The following is a 21,537-nucleotide window of genomic DNA, read 5'->3' as shown; positions in this document are numbered from 1 at the left end:
TCCACAATCTAAGCAGGCTAATTGAAACCCGTACTGACTCTTCTTCGATATGGCATCCCAAAGTGCGCCCACACTTGAGGCCGAGGTATACCGTCCGTGAGGGACGACGACGAGCTACCAGTGCGCCGAGCTATAGCAGAAAGGAAAACACCGAAGTGAAAGCGAGTTGCACTTCCCTTCGCCCTGTCCTTAGGCCTAATTTTGTTCCCCTCGCCTCTCCGAACGGTGCGCACAAATACAGAAGCCCTCGACGAGGTCCCCTCGCCAAGGAACCCTGCCCTCCCTTGTGCAGTGGAAAGCCATCGATGTCCCCTCGGCAAAATCTCCCCACTCGCCCTTTGCAGCTACTTGCCATTCGTACAGGGGGGTTCTGGGCTCGATTCGGGCCGAGCACACAGACCGACGGGAAAGGGCCCTTAAGCGATCAAGACGAGACACTCCCGGAGGGAAATGAGCTGGGAGTGAGGTACAGGAGAGAGGCTTTGGAAGGGCTTGAAGCTGAGGAGGACAGTCGGCGCGTGCTGGCGCACTCGAAGCAGTCTGTCTTCCGGAGGGTGCAGGCAAGAAGGAAAGCATAAGTGTGTGTGCAGTTGGACAGCAGTACGGGGACAGAGCCAACGGGCAACCACTCCGGCTCTGTGCAGCGCCACAGTCTCGCGAGTAGGAAAGAGGGAAGGGGGGAGACCGTAAGGGCGGCTAATCAATGACCCGTCCTTCTATAATAAATGCCCCGATTGCATTTCTATTACTGCGAGGGAGAGACCGACGGGCAAACACATGGCCACCGCCGCCGACACACCGGTGATCGCGAACGGCCCCGGCCAGCTCCGGTGGCGGGCGGGCACGCAACGCGGTAATCAGAGGAGGAGACGGGGTTGGGGGAGGGGTTCTGGAAGCCACGTATGCACACGCATGCTTAGTCCCTGCTTATAGTGAAGCTGTGTACGCACATACGCTATATAAGCTCTACGTTCTGTACACGCTTTGCGAAGGCGTGTGTGTACAGGTTTGTTCCCAGCACGTTTGCGGGCTTTTGGGGTGGCTATCGTGCACCCGCCTTGAATCGACAGATGATGTGTGTGTGTCCTTCCTCAGTGCGAGAGCTCATACGGCGAAGGCTTTTGCAGCGCTGGGTGAGCGTAGCAATTGGGCTCGGCTATGCGTCGACGCGACCTATAGCGACCAGGAGCGAAGCACAGACGATTGGCCCCCGCATGAGCACTGCGCACGCATACAAATAGTGCATTGCGTGCATTGCGTGCAGGGTCTATGCAGTGGCTGCGATCGAGCCTCGTGAGGCCGACGATAATGGTGTGAGACCACCCACTTTTTTTTTTCTGAACCGACGCACACACACGCGCACACAAACGCGCAGTCGTATCTGCGAGCGCGTTGCCGCCGCCTTGGAAGCCGTCGCTGGAGACGCCGATCGTGCGCCTCGTGTGTGGCGAGTCGATCAAAGCGGGCGGAAGAGAAAACTGCGGGGAAGCCGGCCATACGTGCGTATGTGCGTGTGTGTGCTCAGTCGGGCCCGCTAGCGCACTCATTACGTAAATGGTACGGTGGTGGAAGTAGAGGGGAAGAGTGATTTGGAGGTGGGGAGAGTGGGGTCTGGAAGTAGCAGCGAGCGGCGCGTGGTCGCGGAGACAAAAGCCGTAATGATTTCCAGGCTCCTCGTAAAATGAGGCGGTCTCCTGCTGGTGCACGCTGAAGCGGGGAGCAGCTGAGCGAGCGGGCGATTCAATTATGTATCGCCTTCCTTCAGATGGGGCCGCGGTGTCTGTGTGGCCGCTGGTTCGGAAAAGCGACAGGCTGGGAAAAAGGGAAGGGGGGGGGGGGGGGTTGAAGTTATTGGCGGTGAGCGTCTGAAGCCTGTAGAGAAGCACGCACTAGTAGCGACAAACGCATTCTGCATTATGAACCCTTGAAGTTATGCTTCAAACATCAAGGTCGTGGGCTGCTGCCCTAAGGGTTCAGTTTTGGAAGCATGATGAGCATAATTTGAGCTTGTCGCTAGTTACAGTGGTGCGACTTGTCGCAATACAAGTGAGTAGTGGCAGATTATACTGCCGCTAGTCTCTCCCGTGCTGACGCCTTAGATGTTAAATCAGGGCAAGTAATCCCGTAAATCAGACACCTGAAACAACTATACTCCGATGCTTCCGAGGCAGGAACTTCCAGAACTGGATATTATTTTCCGCTGCTCCAAGGTCTTTCTCTTCGAATATGCCTTCAGAATTGAATAACAATAAAGCATCCCACTTTTTTGAACTCTGCATAGTGACAAGGTCGTTGTCCTCGAGAGATTTAACAACTTCCTCTCTTTCTCAATCTCTTTTGGCTACAAATTAGACCTGCATTTCCCAAGATGCAATCTATATCAGTCTACCCTTGTGCTCTTCCCCAGAACTGCTGGTAAGAAAGCAGCTTTTGCGGATTTGAGATTGGCTCGTACCAAAAATTTGTGGCTGATAAAAACCTGTTCAGATTGCCTTAATAGGATGGCTAAGGTCACGGAATCGGAAGATGGTATTTTTCTTTGGTCAGTGCGAGCCAAGTGTCATACACGAATTCGGTAGTGTGCTCCGCCAGCCTCCTATACTCCGTGCAGCGGTACACGTCTCTGCTGGCGTCGGGTGCCGATAAATGCTGGGGAAGACGAGGAAAATAATTGAGAATACGAAAATATTTGCTGGCCTCATACTTGAGTCTATGCGCTGAATCAGGGTTTTGAGTATCTTCACGACTTCATGATTTCCCTGCAGATTAAATTGCTAATAGCCCTCATAACTACCTGTTCCAAATTCTGTCACGATATTTTTAAACTATTTTCTGATCCTGTATGTTATTGGCACTCTTTTATTTAGTTTTATTTTACATTTGTTCATTATGCCTAAGCCTCCTTTTGCTTTCAAATCTCTTCAGTCATTTTCTTTGCCACTCGTCAGAAAACCCTGGACGATCCCTCCTCGTGCTTGTTTTATTTCCCAGGAGGCTAACAACAACAGCAACAGCAACGACAACAACAACAGTAACATAGAATTTTGTGTTTTTTATTGACAATGAGCGTTTATTGCGGGAGACAAGGCCGCACTTCGCTGAGAACTGGAGACCTCCATTGCTTCTTCCAATGTGAATGCATCAAACATCTGAAGGTCATCTAGATAAGGCATGTTCTGGGCACTTTTACGCGTATGTACGCTAAACTCAGCAATGCCATAAATGCTCGAAGCTTCCATGTTCAACATTTTTTGGGAAAACTTTTTAATATTGAAAATTTACAAGGTACTGGTATGGAAATATTGAATGCAATCGTACATTCTTCCGATGGGCAGTAAAACCTTTCTTTTAATGTTTTTCCATTGCTCGCATCGAGCAGTTAATACTGCCATGGAAAACCAATGGGCAACGCTTTTGACGATAACAAAAACATTAATAGCAAAAAAAAAATGCACGCCTGCTGACGGGAGATGTGCGGATATATTGACTGTTATAGTGAGATCTCAAAATATATTGAAGAGATGAGTTCACAATCTCTTTCTTATTAAAAAATGCTTTTGTCCAGAATTGCTGGGTTTGATGTTAGCGTGGATATCAAGGTCAGGCGGTACGTCTAATGGTGTACAGAAGCCCTCTGCTACGACGTTTATTGAAGCCCTTGTGCATTTTTGAAACTTTGAACCCACGATAAAATACCAAACCACATCGCAACAAACCCTAACGTACCACATTACACCCAACAGGCCCATGCCACATCATACTATACCACACTATACATCACACCACACCTTCCCACGCGACACCACACCACATTAAAACCACACCACAACGCACCACACCTCACCACATAAAATCACACCGCACATGAGACCACACCACACAAACACAACACAGTGCAGCACACCATACCATACCATACCATACCATACCATACCATACCATACCATACCATACCATACCATACCATACCATACCGTACCGTACATACCATACCATACCATAACATAACATAACATAACATAACATAACATAACATAACATAACATAACATAACATAACATACCATACCATACCATACCATACCATACCATACCATACCATGCCATATTGTACCATACCGTACCGTACCGTACCGTACCGTACCATACCATACCATACCATACCGTACTGTACCATATCGTACCACACCGTAGCGTACCATACCATACCACAACATGTCATCCACTCCGGGGGCAGCTCTGACGAATTCTTGGGCGCGGTAGCAGAATGAAGTGTCGATGACATGACGACGACATCTGCCAATATAATACAAAGTTAGTCGATGTAAGTCATACCGTTTACTCGCGGTAGTGAATATCGCAGATAGTGAAGTGTGTGGTTCAGTCGTGCTTGTAACAAAATGTGATACTAATTATACATTGTGCATTTAATACTACCGAGGACATTCCTCCAATCAGTCATGTACAGAGAACGCCAATAAAGAAAAAAAAAGTTGCTCAGAAACAACAACAGATGGTTGAGGCTAAGAAAGGGATGAATAATTAATCATACTTCTTTTGTGTGGCCATTCAGCAGCAGGATGAGTAATGATATAACTTCATGGTAGCGCTGATTGGTGCAAATAATATATGGAAGGTAGAAAATGAAGTACGAAAAGTAATAAATAGGCACGTTGTAAGCCATCAGGTGGTTTCTGCCCAAATACTTGGCCTTATTAAAAGATGAATTTTTTTTGGCGTAATGACGGTTGTTTATGTATCAAGCCCTATACCGCGTGTCGATCCGTTGTGCCCGCTACAGAGCTTTAAATGCGCTACATCACTACCATAATGTGAGTCTCTCACTCCAAAATGCTGTGATAGAGAGGATTAAGAGAAGGAAATGCGACGAGGTTAACCGCAAGTAGGTTCCGGTTTGTTATCCTGCAGGGAAGGAAGGGGAAGAAAGGATATAAAGGAATTGCAGAAAAGAAAGGTGTTTTAAAAATGAGGAATCTAAAGTAAGGTCCTGCGCGTGGAAATTTGTTAGCGATGACTGCTCCTGGAGATTTCGCGCACATAAGAAAAGCAAAATATAATAACAGGACCGAGAACAAAAACTGGAAAAAGCAACAGCGATGATACCTTGGTATTCCCAGTGCCTCAAGGCTGATAAATTGCTTGGCCATTTCCAATCCTCCGCTTCTAAAAAGGGGACGTCTTTGGCGATCAGAGAACAAAAAATACCCATGATCCATCACGAAAACCATACCTGCTAAGAGGTCTTTGTGATTACGTTTCTGACATTAATTAATCAGGGAGACAATTTCGGCTAGCTCTCTGCTTACATATCAGCGATTACAATGCTATCACATATCATCGGTCACATTTTCAGGTGCAGCAAGGTTTCGCTGTATACGACCGAGCTAATGCGCTGAACAACGCGTCACAATTGAAAAGTTTATACAAAAAAAAAAATGTGCCTAAGAAAATCACCGCACGCTACTCCTGACGAGAGTGGTCATTTTCGTGACCATTAATCAAACTGGCCATACATTATCGGTACAGTCCTATTAGTCAATCAGCGGACTTCGCTGACAGGTCTCCCAAGCTAGCGCTAATAGCTCGAAGGCATTTTTGTAATTTTTTTTATTGCCTTTTCTATACCTTCGTCCGCTCTCGGTTTTTTTTTCCTTTTTGTTTTTCTTTAAGACGATAGTTGCACTGGAAAGTCTCTCCGGAGTAAATTTTAATTGGGCACTTGCAGTCGAACGTTATCGTTATCGCACACTCGATTGCTATCGAAGGCTTATCGTAATTGGACATTCTCGCAGTGGTATATGGAAAGACATCATGTATAGGAATAATGTTGGCCCGGGTACTAGTGTTCGGGATAGGGTGGCCGCGTCAATCATACGTACTGAGAATTGGACGCTCTTGATGGGCGTGCAGTATCAGTAGTTGTCGATTGTTTCGTCCTGTGCTAGCGCAAGAATAGTAAGAGCGTGTTCCAGAAAAGTATTTCGCAAATATTTCCGTAACATCATTTTTGCACGCTTCAGGCTTGGGCAGTTGCTGCCAACACTTTGGCAGGCCTGCATATGTTGCTTCCTTCGAGCGCGAAGCGACGTCTCTCCCATAGCCGAATTTTGAAATGTCCGTCCGATTGTATCACACTTGTGGTGCTGCGGTTACTGGCATCAATAAATGAACGACGACGTCTCGTTAGGATCTCGGGATTCTGACGGTATCGCTATAAACACGAATACGCCTGCATTGGAGTGAAAAGGGGGCAAGCTGTCCTCTAGAGCACTCCCATTTATAAAAGGGAGTGTGCCAGAGGATAGATTACTCCCTTTTTACTCATTTCTGTTTAAAGTGTATGCATCCTGATAATATCACGGTCCAGAACGCTTTAGCCGGATATTGTCAAAGTAAGGGATGAGGGTAGGATATACGAACTGGCGAATCTTTGCAGAGGTCGTTGCGACTTGCCGGCAATCGGCGAAGAGATAGAACGGATAGCAGGACAGATTATTTGAGCAATGACTGGCAACTCGACGATTAGATTATTGTGCACGTTTTATCGCACGCGCACAATAGTGCATGTTGCCATTACTGCAGCAAAATAAGAGTATTGGTAGGCACGTCTCCCCTAGAGACTGAGGACACATCGCACAACTGCGTTAGAGAACTCAGTAGGGGAAAAGCGAAGGAAGATAATGACACTGTGCGTGGTTGTCTTAACGTGACCTCGTCCAAACTAGTCCAACTGTTATCGGCCTCAAGGACATCGCACGAGCATCTCCTGCCAGATCTCAATCAGCTGAAAGGAGGAAGTGCGTAAAGCAAGCCGGAAAGCTATAGCTTAAACGATTTAATGGAATTGATCCTTCAAACCGCTCAGCTTCAGCATAAAACACTTCTTAATTATTTACGTTACGAGAATGTGTGTGATGCAGTATTCACAACGGACCGCACACTATGCTCGTCGCTTTTAGCGACGGACAATGGCAGTTGGGCAACAATGACGCTATGCCAGGGCAAACAAATGAGAGAGAGTGAGCGAGAGGCCTAAGGCACTGGAGAAGTGAGAGGATGCTAATTCGCTTTTCAAAAGAGAACGAGGGGGAGAAGGGGTGGCAAGCAAGAGATTGCACGCACGCAGCGTCGCGCGTTAGGGGGCGGGTGAGTTGCGCCCGCGCGGCACACGCACACGCACAAAAAAAAAAAAAAAAGTAGCTGGAGGCGGCGAACGCCTCGAGCGCGAGCGGTACTCTAAAACAAAGGCGACGTAAGGCTAACTCTCGCTCTCACAGTCGTTCGCTTGCACGCGCGCCTTGGCAACAATTGTAACCGAGCAATTTGAGTGCGCGCTCAACCGCCCTTTTGACACGCACTCGTATTTCACGGAACGACAGAGAGTAAGCCTATGAGTGAGTTTTTATATTGTTGCCGTCTCCGTTGGCTTTTAGGTTATTTTACTCTTCGCCTGCCTGAGAGGGAAAAGCAACGAAGTTTGGTGTGGAAACACACAAGTGCGTCGTGGTCTTGGTTGTAGGTTATGGTGATGAAGAGAATAAGCTATAGCCCAAGACGACATTAATTGAAATAAGCAGTTATTTTTATGCATGCTAAAGCTACGCTCTCTTGTTTAAAGGACCCGGCGTTATTTCGAATTCCAGGAGACACTGGAGGGCAGGATGAGAAAAAAGACAAATAAGAAAGGAAATTAATGTTTGGTCTCCTCTCCCCTCCCCTAAGCTTAAACAACAGCCCCACTTCTTTCTGCTTTCCCCATCCCCTTTAGTCCTCTATTAACTCTTTAGAACTGCAGGCCGGACTGCGCACTGTCATACAAGATGAAGGAACCCAGTTACTTTGAAACGTCGCCTTTTTAATTAAAATCTTGGCTGCCCCCTTTCGCCTTTCAGTGGTCAGGGCACCCACGTACTATTCTAACGAAATGTTAGGTTTCAATAAAAAAAAAACAGCATACACGCTGCAAGAAAGGGTGATTTTTAAGGCTTCCAGTCCCGGCTGATGCCGGAAAGGTACAGGAAAGCTGTAGCTTGTTTGCTGTCTCTGAGCAGCCCATTTCATCCTATGCTGTGTTACACCAGCGCTGGCACCATCTGTTTTGCATTCCCCCCTGTAGCGCTCACAAGAGAGCGCGCCGCACAAGCTTCGATTGCCCCGAGTTCGGTCAAACTCGAACCTTAATTTTTAACGCAACCATGTATTCGAAATCTACAGGCCCTGCAAACCTATTCGAAATGTTCAGCAGGTATACTACGTGAGACGAATTCTTCGTCAAATTAACGAAACGATTCATGGCTTGCCCGTGAGTCAATGGTACTGGGTGCATCTAAAGAAATTAAGAACGGGCTCGCAGCTTGCGTTTAGGATATCTGGTTTGTGAATGTGCCCTTGCCTCAAGTGCATCTTAGAAAGCGGTGCTTGTTTAGAGAGACGCTGGTAATGGGGCGGATTAGTATCACTTTAAAGCATAGAGTTCTGAAACAGGCACAGAGTTGTTACAGCCATTGCACCCTTGAAAGAATAACTATTAATTCCACCGAGACTATTTCTAAACGGCTCACCGGACACAGCTCGTCTCCCTGCTGACCAGCCGCCTGTCTCGACGATGAAGTGCTGCGGTAAGTCTCGTTAAAACCATTTCTGGCTCAGAGTGCTGTTAGACCTCAGAGATTACTAAAGAGAAGATGACGATGTGCCTTGTAAAACGGAAAATGAAAATGACGAAGCGCGTATTTTTCTTCTGACCACGTAGGGATGGAAACTGTCCATGCTACCTGCGAGCTTGCGCCTCCACAGCACTCACTCACTCACTCACTCACTCACTCACTCACTCACTCACTCACTCACTCACTCACTCACTCACTCACTCACTCACTCACTCACTCACTCACTCACTCACTCACTCACTCACTCACACACACACACACACACACACACACTCTCTCTCTCTCTCTCACACACACACACACACACACACTCACACCCTCACGCACGCACGCACGCACGCACACACACACACACTCTCTCTCACACACACACACACACACTCACACCCTCACGCACACACACACGCCCTCACGCACGCCCGCACGCACGCACACACGGGAGCAAAAAGACGCAAACACAGGGGCGCATCCGGGTACTCCGCGCCGAGAGTTGCCCTAGAAGAATCCCAATTCCGTTGACAGCGATCCGTCTTGGAGCAGCGGAGGCGTCCGGCCAGCCCTCCGCGCGCGTCCGGCGCCTGCGGAAGAGGAGACGGCGTCCGCGCGTCGAGGCGTTGCCCAGCGCGCACGACTGAGCTGACGCCGAACGGTCGCTCGCCCCTTCGTCTTCGCGGCCGCCGCCGTACAACACGAGAGGCGAGCGCATACAAAGTTTCGACCCGGCCGCCCCCGGTGCCTGCTTAACAAGAGTCGCACGACGGAGGGCGCATGCGGGGCGCCGGACGCGAGAAAAACGCTCTTTTTTACACATGCACCGCAGGTCGGCGCACGCTCGCGTATTTTATGCATGCAAGCGCCGAGGAAGCAAAGCGAAACTGTCGAGCGACGCCGAGGCGATGTCCGAAATGAAGTGCAACCCTAACCAGCCACAGCCTTGCGCCGGAAAAACAAGGTTGGAGGCGACGAGTATGGAGACTGCACAGAGGATTGGGGATGACCGCTTACAACCCGTTGGGGTCCAGCATGTATGTGAGCAGACAGAAACTATAGGCCACCAGTATCACAATTAGGCTGTCCTGTGGGATTCTTTTAGCACCACTGGTACTCTTAAACTCTCAAGGACTGAGCACAACAGATGCCCTCACTCTCTAGGGACTTCCAGCCATGGCGATGCAAAAGGAGCAACAAAGAGCCACATAGAATTCAAATTAGTTTGGTTTAGTTTGGTTTGGTTTATTGGAGTTTAACGTCCCAAAGCAACTCAGGCTATGAGGGACGCCGTGGTGAAGTGCTCTGGAAATTTCGACCCCTGGGGTTCATTAACCTGCACTGACATCGCACAGTACACGAGCCTCTAGAATTTCGCCTCCATCGAAATGCGACCGCCGCGGACGGGATCGAACCCGCGTCTTTCGGGTCAGCAGCCGAGCACCATAACCACTGAGCCACCGCGACAGCCCGCAACATTCGGAACCTAAAAAGACATAGGTGCTAGCTGAAGTTTTAGACGCGGGGATTCCACACAAACAGCGCTAATAATTTTCTAATAACACCCAACAAACATTGCACATATCGTACATTCTATACATATATGTGGTGTGCTTATCACAGTGGCACCTAAAACAGCAGAGTAGCAGCCGCTGTAATGGCGGTGTGCCCGATGAAAATAAGTGGGTTTCAGCTGTGTTTTGTTCATCTTCATTTCACCAGTTCCAGATTGGTTTCTTCCCTTATGCGAAAGGAACAGCCGGCTCCTATGTAAGGCCTCCACATCTGGTTTTATGTTCATTCCAGTAATAAAAAAAACAAAAGTTTTCTGAGTCAGTTTTGCAGCAAATGAATTAAGAACTGTGAAGTTATCCATAAACTGGACTAAGGGAGCAGAACGCCTTTCGGTCTCAATATGCTGCTTACTTTGCACGGAAGGAGGAAAAAGATTGCACTTTTTCGTCATCGCGTTGACGAAAAATTTGGCAAGCTTGAATCACCAACGGTAAAAATAAGTGTGCTGGCGAAGAACGGCAGCGCATCAATGTCTAGCATTTTTGGACGCCACTTTTGATTGTGAGGCAAATATGGAATATTGCAAGCCACTGTTCTGAACTTATTGGTGATAATGGCATAATCTTGCATTATCCATTCATATTATTTCATTATAAACTCGTACTTTTAAAGTTTGTCCTGCGTTCGCAAAAAGTATTCAAGACTGTCTTAGAATAACACTGGGGTGCGTTTTTGGCAATCAATAAAAGAAAACTACCAGAGCCCCAAGGAGGGATGTGCGGATATATTGACTGTTATGGTGCAATCTTACGATATGCGAAAGAACCTGCGTCCGTAAGCTGCATGTCTTCGAAAAAATGCGCTTGCCCAGAATTTCTGGTTATGATTTGAAAGCGACGCCTCGCCTGAGCCATAGAAATTTCGAAAGCGAGCTAAAACTTTACACCGGAAAGTGGGGCTAAAACAGAGACTCGGTGTCAGGCAAGAAGCTCCTAACCCGTTAACCATACGCAGCGCACAGACGGCTCCATCAGAGAGCTTTCAACACTTTCTGAGAGGTTCGCACACGCATCCACACAGGGCGCAAGGTCCCGCTCTCCATTTCTCTCGTCTTCGATGCTTGCGTCTTTGGCTGCCCTTCCCGCAACGGAGCTATTTCTCAAAGCCTCCCGCTGCTTGGGAGACAGGCTCTCAAACAACGCCCCAGAGCGGACAGGCGTCTGTTTAGTCCCAATTGTGAAAAGTAGCCCAGCGCTGCCTTGAACTTGTTTCCATTCCGTTCCGCCTCCGTCTGGCTCTCGTTCTGCGCTTGTTCAAATAAGCAACGCTGCGGTTAGCAACGCCTAAGCATGGAGCCGCGGCCAGCGCCTACGTGCTCCTCTGTAGCTCCTCACTCCGACGCTTCGGTACCCCACGCGGTGTGTGCCGCATAGATAGAAGGTCGCCGTTTTGGTGCCCACAGTGGGGTTCCACGTAAACCTGTCGGCAGTTTTTCTGTTTGGTCTGTCGATTCCGACGATATCAGTTGTGCCGACCGCTTTGCTTGTTTTAGAGGTAAAACGAAACAGAAGTAACGAGAACGGCTGTCTAAGAAAGGATCCCAGTGAGTTATAGTGAGCTCAGGATTTCCAGAGGAGCAGGCGTTTCTTTTTTTCTTTGCCCTTGATCTATGCTGCGAAGGGAACGGAGAATATAACGAAGATATCAGGGAAACGTCGGATGCGCCCGTGCAAAGGCTACTTCGCACAAATGGGTGAGTTGGCGCTTAGCGACGGGATGTAGCGGAGCGAAAGGTGACTGTTGCGACGCTTTGCGGAAAAGCACCAACTGAATACGTGGCTTCTTAAGCCTGTGCCCATGGAGACGATTGGCCCTGCTTATAGAAAGTGATTAGGAACTTCGTCACTCACTCACTCATGCAGTCACTATCTCAGTCAACTAGTCACTAATTCACTCAGCCACTCACTCCCTCACTCACTTAGTCACTCACTCAGTCACTCACTCATTCAGTCCCTCACTCAGTCACTCAGTCACTCCCTCATTCAGTCACTCACTCATTCAGCCATTCACTAACTCATTCAGTCACTTAGTCGCTCGCTCGCTCACTCACTCACTCACTCACTCACTCACTCACTCACTCACTCACTCACTCACTCACTCACTCACTCACTCACTCACTCACTCACTCACTCACTCCTTCACTCAATCTCTCACCAGTGGAACTTACTAACGCCTAAGAACAGCCTAGGTATATATTCGGGTGTGGGTTAGCTGGTTATCCTTTTGTGTAAGTTCCCTCTGTTCTTCGCGTTGCCCCTTGCTTTCTACGCTGTATTCATTCGCCAAAGGATAATGAAGACAGGCCCACCATGCCTGCTCGGTGTGAGCTTTTCTCAGGAAGTTGATTTTGGGTTGTTTGTAACGTCCATTCGGCTGGCCTAAAGTATTACTGAGACAGTTTATTCCGAAACGATTTTCAGTATGTTTGCTGTTGGTTAAACATTTTCTTAACTACCATCTACACTCAACTGTTCGGCAGGAAAGCACAACTACACAGATGAGAAAAAAAAAAAAAACTAACTGTCTGGGGTCGAAGATTCCCGAAAGCTCCATTTATTTCGTTTGCAGAAGCATGGCTAAGTCTAAATAGATGTTAACCCCATAGTTACTTCCTGATCCGAGTTGTACTCCATCTTGTAGGTTACTCCACTGTAAGGAATCAGTAGGCTTTTGCCGATCCCAAGAAGGCGTTTGCGACGATCGCCGGCACCCGGCGTATTGTGTGAAACCTAAATGGGGACGGAGGCAGTTTGCTTTCGTTTTGGGAGGCAATTACGAACGTCCGTTTGTTTTTTTTTTGGGGGGGGGGGGTCCCGTCGCTGCCGGAGGCCCCAGCGGGCGGCAGCGGGTGACGCGCAAGGCAGACAGCAGCTAGCAGCAGCCAGGGAGGGAGCGGCCGGCGCACCCAAGGACTCCCTTTGTCCCCTTCGGGGAAGACACGAGGAGAGAACACTGCTAGACGAAGCGGGGCCGGGCGCGTCCGGATGAATGGGAGTTGCGGTCGACGGTGCAGCTGGCTGGCGTTCGGTATGGCCCCGGGGCTCGACCACGCGGGCCCAAGAAACGGGCGCGCGCAGAAGACGCCGCCGCACAGAACGCACTTGACTTATGTCGCCGCCCGGACCCCGGAGGACGGCTGGTGGGGGCGGCACACCATTGTGATCTGACTCGTATCGGAAAGTGGATCTGCGCTCCCGGGTGCTGTTTGCGACGGTCGCAGCTGGGTTGGGGGCCGATAATTGCCCTAGTCCCGGCAATCGTCAAGGTCACGGGGACTGGGGAGACAAACCTACCCGTGGCAGTGTTTTGACATGTTGTTCTTATGTGTTTTGCTTTTTCTTTCCATAGGGGAGAGAGTTTGTTTACTACGGTGGAAGTGTGGGGCGGGGCACGTAACCCGGGGGGGCCAATCCGTATGTGTGTGAATTCTCGGAATGTACGGTGTTTTAAGGGAAAATGATGCCCTTTTTTACAATATGTACATTTGAGAGAGAGTTATGTGCCTTAAGGAAGTTGGGGGACGGACCACGCGGCTAAAAACCAATCGTGTTAAGGGTTTGACACTATTGGATGGTGATGAATGTGGGCCGGGCCCATGTGCCTTTAAAACTGGGTCCCGGAGCCCGAAACAGAGGTTCTGGGCTACGGAGTCAGATGTAACGCATCTTCGGCTATGCCGAGTAGGGGCCTCCCCTAAATGTTAGCCAGTTCCATGTTGTTATTGTGCTCACTGCTCAACTTGTATATATATGTAAACTATTGTATATAAAGCTCCAGTATATATCCCCTGAAAGTTTCTCAGTTGTTGCCGAGTATCGTCTCCTATAGACCTTCAGCCTTCAAGTCATTATAACAAGCCGTCTCCGACGGGGCACCCCTGGTGCAAAAGGAAGAAAAGGGGGTAAAGAACCTGAAACTTTACCCACCATCGGGGGTTCTCACTAAACGACTATCAGGTGATACTGGCATTCTCTTAGTTTCGTTTTCCTTGTAGAACACGTCTGCGAGACATCAGCCAGCAGAGGTGTTGGCGCTGCGGTTTAGCACCATTAGGTGCCAATCGTCCCAAAACAGCTGTGCGCTGAGCAATGGCCCAGCGTTCCACAGAAAGGACTTGGGTAAGAGAAGAGCGCCGTGCTAGTCTAAAGGGACACAGCCCGTCTAGAAAATGCTTGCGGACCGACGCAAAACAAGGGAAAGGAGAGCGTGAAATATCAAAGAAAAGAAAACGAAACAAGAAATAGCGCGCAACCCTGGCCTCTTCCGCTGAAGCTAAGTGTAAGGAGGGCCTCTTCCTTCTACGAGGGTCCTTTCAAACCCCTCAGGCACTGAAAAAAAAAAGGAAACACGCTCTCTGGTCCGTCCATCCTGTCATTAAAACCACGCACCACACGAAACGCCAAACCTCCGCTGAGTAAACGCAAGCGGTTAAGCAAATAGCACGGTTGCCCCCATTCATTCGCGGGTGCAGCAGCGTCCGTCGAAGATGAATGCGCCCTTCGAAGTGACGACAAGGGCAGGTTATGCAAACATAGCGCGCCCCCTGGTGACTAACGGCGTAATAGCTAACGAGCCTCATTTTCAGGTTGCTCCCACACGGCTCGCAGCTGCCGCCGACCCTGCAATCAACGCCGCAAAACTCGCGCGCATAGAGGTAGGGGGGGAGGGAGGGGGGGTAGGACTGTCGCGCAGAAATACACAACCCCGATGCGCGCACGCGCTACAGATAAAGCGGGTTCCCGTCGCGAGGCAAGACAGAGATGCGCGTCAAAATCTCGCATAATAATTGCCATTAGCACGTCCGCGGGTGTGTGCACGTAGGGATAACGTCGGGCCGACGTAGGGCCAACCAAACGCAAACAGGAGCTAGTGGTGGTGTCACTAACCTTCGAAAACACCGGCCGCTAGGAAAGAGCGAGCGGGGAAATCTCACAAAAAAAAAAAAGCCAGACAAAGAAATCTTCGTTCCATGTTGTCTCTGCGTACAGCCACTTGTTTGTGGAGCGCGGTTTTATGCTCACTAAACGCGCCAATCTCGCGGGAAGCGCCAGCGAGCGTGGTGCAGTAAAATGTCCACACATGCCCACACATACACGAGAACATCTGCACTCATGCGCATACGATGGACGAAGAAACAAGCCAAAGTGGCTGGTGCCCAGAGAAGGTGAGAGCTGAACCACACGAGCATGCATACCCCGTAATCACGGCGCATGTCGGGGCACTAATTCGCACCTTGGTCTCTTGCGCGCCCCCATCCTGTTGCTGCTGCAGCGTTGCCCCCTCGCACACCGACCCTCTGGAGCCGCTGCCAACCAGGGGCTCCCGTAGCAATCGTTGCGGCTATCTCCTCTCTGACGACGCTTATTGCGCTTGTTTGCTTTTGGTGGTGATGGTGAATGTCAGGCGCTCGTGCTTACAGTCGTGCAGGGTGTGAAAACTTGAATGGAATTGAGGACAGATCGTTTAGTTTTTCTTTTTTTTTTTCTTGGGTGTAGCACTGGATTGTTGGAAGGGTTACTAAAAAGAAATGCGTGGCGAGCACCTTACCGGAAAAGGCACCCGCTAATCACGGTACCCAAAGTCGGAGATGTGTGCTGAAAAGTGAGGATTGACACAACTATCAATGGGCTAAGTGTTTCCGAAGTGTACAGGTCGAGAAATGAAGGAAAGAACACAAAAATATTAAGACTATCACTGTGGTGTCTAGCGGTGATCACTGCGGTGTCCGGGAAATGATTGTGGCGAAGAAAGTGCAATGTTCTCCGTAGAAATCACCTGAAATGAGACCACGCAAAAATCAAAATTTAAAATAGATTTTCACTGTAAATGAAAGGTCGCATAATAAACATGGTAGAAGTGATCAGGAACGAGAGAAATACCTGCAGTATAAGTTTTATTAGAAGATCTTAGCCTTGAAAAAAACCCTCGAACTGCCCTTAATTAAACGTCCCAACCCAACAAGGCACCTATAAGTTCGTGGTTTGTCACTATGTGTGCGTATGTATTTATCGCAGTGAACTGTAGCAGGTGCTGGTTTTTGCAAAAACTGCATATCCGTGCGTATACAGTTCCTACATGTGAGAACATGTGTAGGTCTACGTATATATATGCTGCCAGTTCCTAGGTTTTAACTTCATTTAGGTTTTGTGCCTCGCAGGAATGGCCGTTATTGCATTTGCACTGATAAAATGTATGCTTACGCACACAGATCTTCCTTGCGTCCCTCGCAGCTCTGTCCACAATTCCGCGTTGCATTACGACTGCGATGAGTCGCTATTCAACGGAAAGTGTTCCTGTCGTATGCTATATGGCTCACTCTCCTCGGACGAAAAGTTGCATTTCCCTCCACGCGAATGGCCTTCATGATGGTCAGAGGGTCATGCGTACTTTGCGTCGATCTCACAACCCATTTTATGCAGATGAAGATTTTGGCGTTCGCTATGTCTTGGTGAGGGGAATCTGGGTGTATTGGTGTGCTTGACACGTGCATTAAGACGTAGTCGCAAGATCGGTCATGCGAAGAACTCGAGCAGAATAATACAAGCGCATGTCTTTTCAGAAGACGTGAACCGGAGGACACAACCATGAACTCGGTGCTCATTGGGATCAGGGCGGTCTGCCCCTCTGCCACTGCCCCTCGTGCATTCACTGAGGAATGGCTGTTGTCAATAATTAAGTCAAGATACCTTTCTCACGTGTTTTCGTACTTTGGCTCCATGAGGTGCGCATGCGTTTATCACCATACAGCTGAAAAACACATTTTGGAAAGAATTCTTTCCAAAATTTGGAAAGAATTCTGAGGCGAAGAACAATTTCTATCCCAGAACTTTAGAGTTCTGGGATGGAAATCGTTCTTCGCCTCACTTCAATAAAACTTGTTTTGAGGTGAGATAATCAGAAAACATCGGGCTTAGCTCGAAAACAAAGAGCAGTACAGCTATGCAGTGCCCTGGGCTGAGCTGTATACTCTTAGTTATTCGGTGTCTTACATCGTTACATCGTTGACTATCCCGGCAAACGCTTTTGTGCCTGCTAACGGATGGTGACGGGCACGTTTGGTAAATAGTGAGAGTGATAACAATGATAAACCAAACCAGATCCCCCACGCTTTTAGCGCTTTTAACTCTTTTCCGACTTTCTTCCTTTCAAGCCGGAAGAAGAGGAACCGGGTATGGCATGGTGACCTGAGTGTAAAGGCTTCCAAACGCAACGGCGCGGAAACGAAGATAATTAGTTAAAACTATATGGGATGCCTTTCTTTTTTATCATGCTTATCAAGAAGAGAGTAACCAAGCCTGATGTACCTAACTTATCCTGAAGGCACTAAAGCTTAAAAAACCTAAAGCTCGGATTCAATTATATTGTTTTTTCTCACTTCTTGGCTTGGGAAGAATTTAGGGCAACCGCTTTCCAAACAGAAGAACGCCGTCTATAGTAGGATGCAACTTAAAAAAACAGCAGCTGCTAACACTGGGCAGCGGTCCGCGGTGTTCTGTATTACTCCGCTGGCCAATCGCAACAGTAAGCGAAATGAGCTTTTTAATGTTTCGCTATATAAAACAATCCAGGTGTGAAAATTATAGAGCTGATAATCTTTTTCTTGTAGTAAGTTTCTTGTTTACGTGGCAAGAAACATTTAACCAGCGGACTACTTTTTTGTCGTGGAGGGATTCTATGCGCGGAGGCTGAATGTGGGAGGAGCTTCACTGCAGACTTAAGTTGTATCCGACTATAGTTAAGGCTGGTAATCGGTCCGTGCTAAGAGACTGAGGTAAGCTTAAAAAGACGGCCGTCTAATTAAGTTATTGCCACAGTAAAGCAGCTCTGTAGAAAAGACTAAGCAATAACGCAAACGTGGACCGAACTGTGAGCAGAAGATATATCATCGGCCAGTTTTCAATTTTTTTCTTGAAGTTACGCATGATCCTTATCTCTTTCCGTTTTGCAGTATGCTTCGAACCAGTTATACAGAGAAAGAAATTATTTTAAACTAAATAAAAACATCATTGTCTGTCCTCCGCATTCGCCCTATAAGTGAGGGCGGAAGAGTTCATTAATTAATTGAACAAATGGTTGTATAAGAGGCGGCCTATACTGAGTAACTTACTGCCATAACAATAACAAGCGAGTACTGAGTTCACATCAGTCGAATGTTGTGCGTCTTATAGTTGCGGGCGGAACATTATCGAGTGTTTAGCAGATGTAATTGCCGGCACTACGAGGTTGACAAATACCGCTGTAAATATGGCAACGGTAATGATGAAATCTGCTTTGAATCAAATCCTTCGTTTTACTGACAACGCATCAATGATGCGTGTTCGTTTTATGCCATGTCTGTTTCCGCTTTCACGCCGATAGCTGACTCTTTGAGCCGCCCCTTCATTCCCCAAGGGTGAAGTTATTCCATAAAGCGTCACCTTGAACACTTGCAGAAGCGAGAAACAAAAAGGTTGGAAAGGGGGAGGGGGGGGGGGGGAGAGAACTGCAATACACAGCATAGAAGTGTAACGTAATCCATTCTATACATTTGGCACTGCATTCGAGTTTTCACAATTCTATCACTAGAATTCAAAAGGAAGTGATAACATATGCTTCTCGTTAACCAGCGTCGTATTTGCTACAGGCGGGCTGTTTGTTGCAGAGAGAAGATACGTTAGCGATGCACGGCTCTGCACGAACTTATGATAGAAGAAAAAAAAATAAAGCGAAGGCGAAGTTATGGTGAGGCATAAAACTTGCAATAAATTTACGAGCCAGAAGTATATGATAAAACAGGCTAACACTTACAATATTTCTCATGGAATATGTGCAGGTATAGAGGAATAGAAAAGCGAGCACTCTCCTGGTTCTCAATGAAAAATTAATTCTCACCGCTGCAGTGAACTTGAAAACGCGTGAAATAAGCCACACGTCCAGAGGAAAGTAACGTGAACGATACCAAGAGGTATGAAAAGGTGGACAGATTCGTACAGAGTGTCCGCAGCTGGCGCTAAACAGAGTTAGAGCTCAGTGGGAGAGCCTATCCCAGATCAGTTAGACAGACGTTTACTCTTGCAGTGGAAATACAGGTGAGCTGATGATGATGATAACTATGACGGGGATGATGTTTTTTTGTTCGATTTACGTAGTTATGGCTCACCAAACATCGACAGAGTGCGTGTTCCATTTAATATTGTCTTTAACTGTATGCACCGAAACCATGCTCGTCGTCGTACAAACTCCAAGAACAGAGTAAGAAAGCACAAAGTGTACTTTAACCACTTGTGAACGCAAACCTTTCTGGAGATTCACACGTCATCAAGCCCTTCAGTCATCCGCAGCACGATTCAGCCCAATTCGCCCACGTGTTCGGCGCGCGCAACAGCGCGTGACGAAGAACAAGAAATACAAAGATGATCTCTCAGCCTTATTACACACGCGACATCGTATTACGCGCGCTTGTGCCGCTGCTGAGTTCCTCTAGTACGTGCCAGCCGCAACATCCTCGCGAGCAGCCCGGCGAACAAGATGAATGCCTGATTGGCCTGGCGCTCATGATGCGAGTATCGGGCAAATCTAATTCGCAAGCTGACCGGACGACCTTCATCCATCTTCCACGAAGCCTTCACGCTATTCTTTCCCTTGCCGTTGCTTTTTCTTTAGGCATTCTTTCTTTCCTTCTTCGTCCTTTCCTCCTATGTATACCCATCAACGCTATTCCCTTCGAGAGCGTCCACAGAAACGTTTCGAAGCCATGTTCTCGCTGTCGACCTTGTAGCGAAACTAAGAGGTGAGGCGCGAAGCCCCTCCGGCCTTTCTGGCGCCCATCGGCTCGCCTATCTGCGCGCCCAATCTGGACTGTGGGCCTCAGTGAAGAAACATCACGCAATGTGTCTGCTCACAGGGTGATCTGTAAACGAAACAATAGCAAAGCTTCGCACCCCGAAGTCGCAAAAAGGGGAGCGCGGAGAGATAAGAAAGAGCAGGAAAGAGGTGTGGTCCGTGAGCCCCGCAAGCGAACGAGTCTCTCAGTCTGTGCAGACTTGAGGGAGAGCGCGAAAGTGGCGCCAGCTTCATCTGGATCGGGAATATTTTTCCGCCCACTTAGCACCGCATCACTCCTCCTACGAGGCTGCAGGCTAGGTGGTGGCGTTGCCGTCGTTAGAAAACTGTTTGCTTTTCCGGTATACCGTATACAGCCCAGGTCTTCGCACTTCTTTCTCCACTACGTCGGCCTCCTGCGCCAGCCATTCTCCTAATGCGCTAGTAAAAGTAAAAAAAAAAAGAAAGACGATTCGAAAGTCGAGCAACGTTTTCGCTGTTGGTGGCTGGCGTTTGCCCTCTCGCCAGAGCACACGCAAGCTGCTGTATACACACAGACGTAGACACAGTCGCGTAGTCGCGTATATGCATGCATACCCGGCGTAAGCGTATTCGAGAGAACAAACAAGCAAGCAACAAGTGTAAGCCGAGCCGTAGCTGCGGGGAGCGAGTGTCGATCGGGGCTGGGTAACGACGTCCGCCGAGCTCATTGCCTCGCGTCGAGTAATAACAGCCTACCGCCGACCAGAGGCCAACGCCTCATTTTCCGCTCAGAGCGCCACAGGCGAGCCGAGCCGTGCGCAGCTTGTTGTCGTGAGGCCCCAATGTACACACTAGCACCTTGCTGTCTGCCCCTTCGACAGGCAGACCCTGCAATTTCGGTACCCAGCCGTGAAGAACGAACACACTCGGTTTTTAGCAGCCTCAAGCAGAAGAAAGCTGGAAGAAAGCGCTAGGAAGGGGGCCTGGAGGGACAGGGGGGGATTCAAGGGTGTGGAGGGGAGTGCGAGGAATTGCCTTTTCACACCTGTTTTTCCAGGGACCATCAACGCTGCGATGGACACCCCGGACATTCTGCGCTGACCAGGCTAGCCGGGCTGAGTGGGCAGTTTGCCGTCCCGAGAGAAAAAAACAAAACAAAAAGAAAACAGCGCGAAGACGAGAGATGAGGGCCTCAGAATGGACTCTGCCAGATCGCCTTCCAGAGGGTTCGATGCGAGCCAGTGGAGTGGAAGTGTTTGTTTCAGACTGGCGGTATTGCACATACATGTGCAGGAGCCCATGGAGCCATTGACTGCAGTGCTTAATGTTTCTGGCCCTTTTGGAATGCGAATGCGTAGTATTTCTAGCTTAAGTCGATGAATATATGGAGTAGCATCGGCAGAACGAAGACCAAGGGTTACTGACCTGAGAAAAAACACATCTGAATATGTCGGTCTTTACTTGGTACATTGTTCCATTTCGTTGCCTTCGCAATCAGATCCCTG

The sequence above is a fragment of the Amblyomma mixtum genome, chromosome 2, assembly GCF_055824585.1.
Source record: "Amblyomma mixtum isolate Tamu chromosome 2, ASM5582458v1, whole genome shotgun sequence".
NCBI lineage: Eukaryota > Metazoa > Arthropoda > Arachnida > Ixodida > Ixodidae > Amblyomma > Amblyomma mixtum.
The sequence above is the reverse complement of the archived record's forward strand: the minus strand, read 5'-3'. Positions refer to the sequence as shown.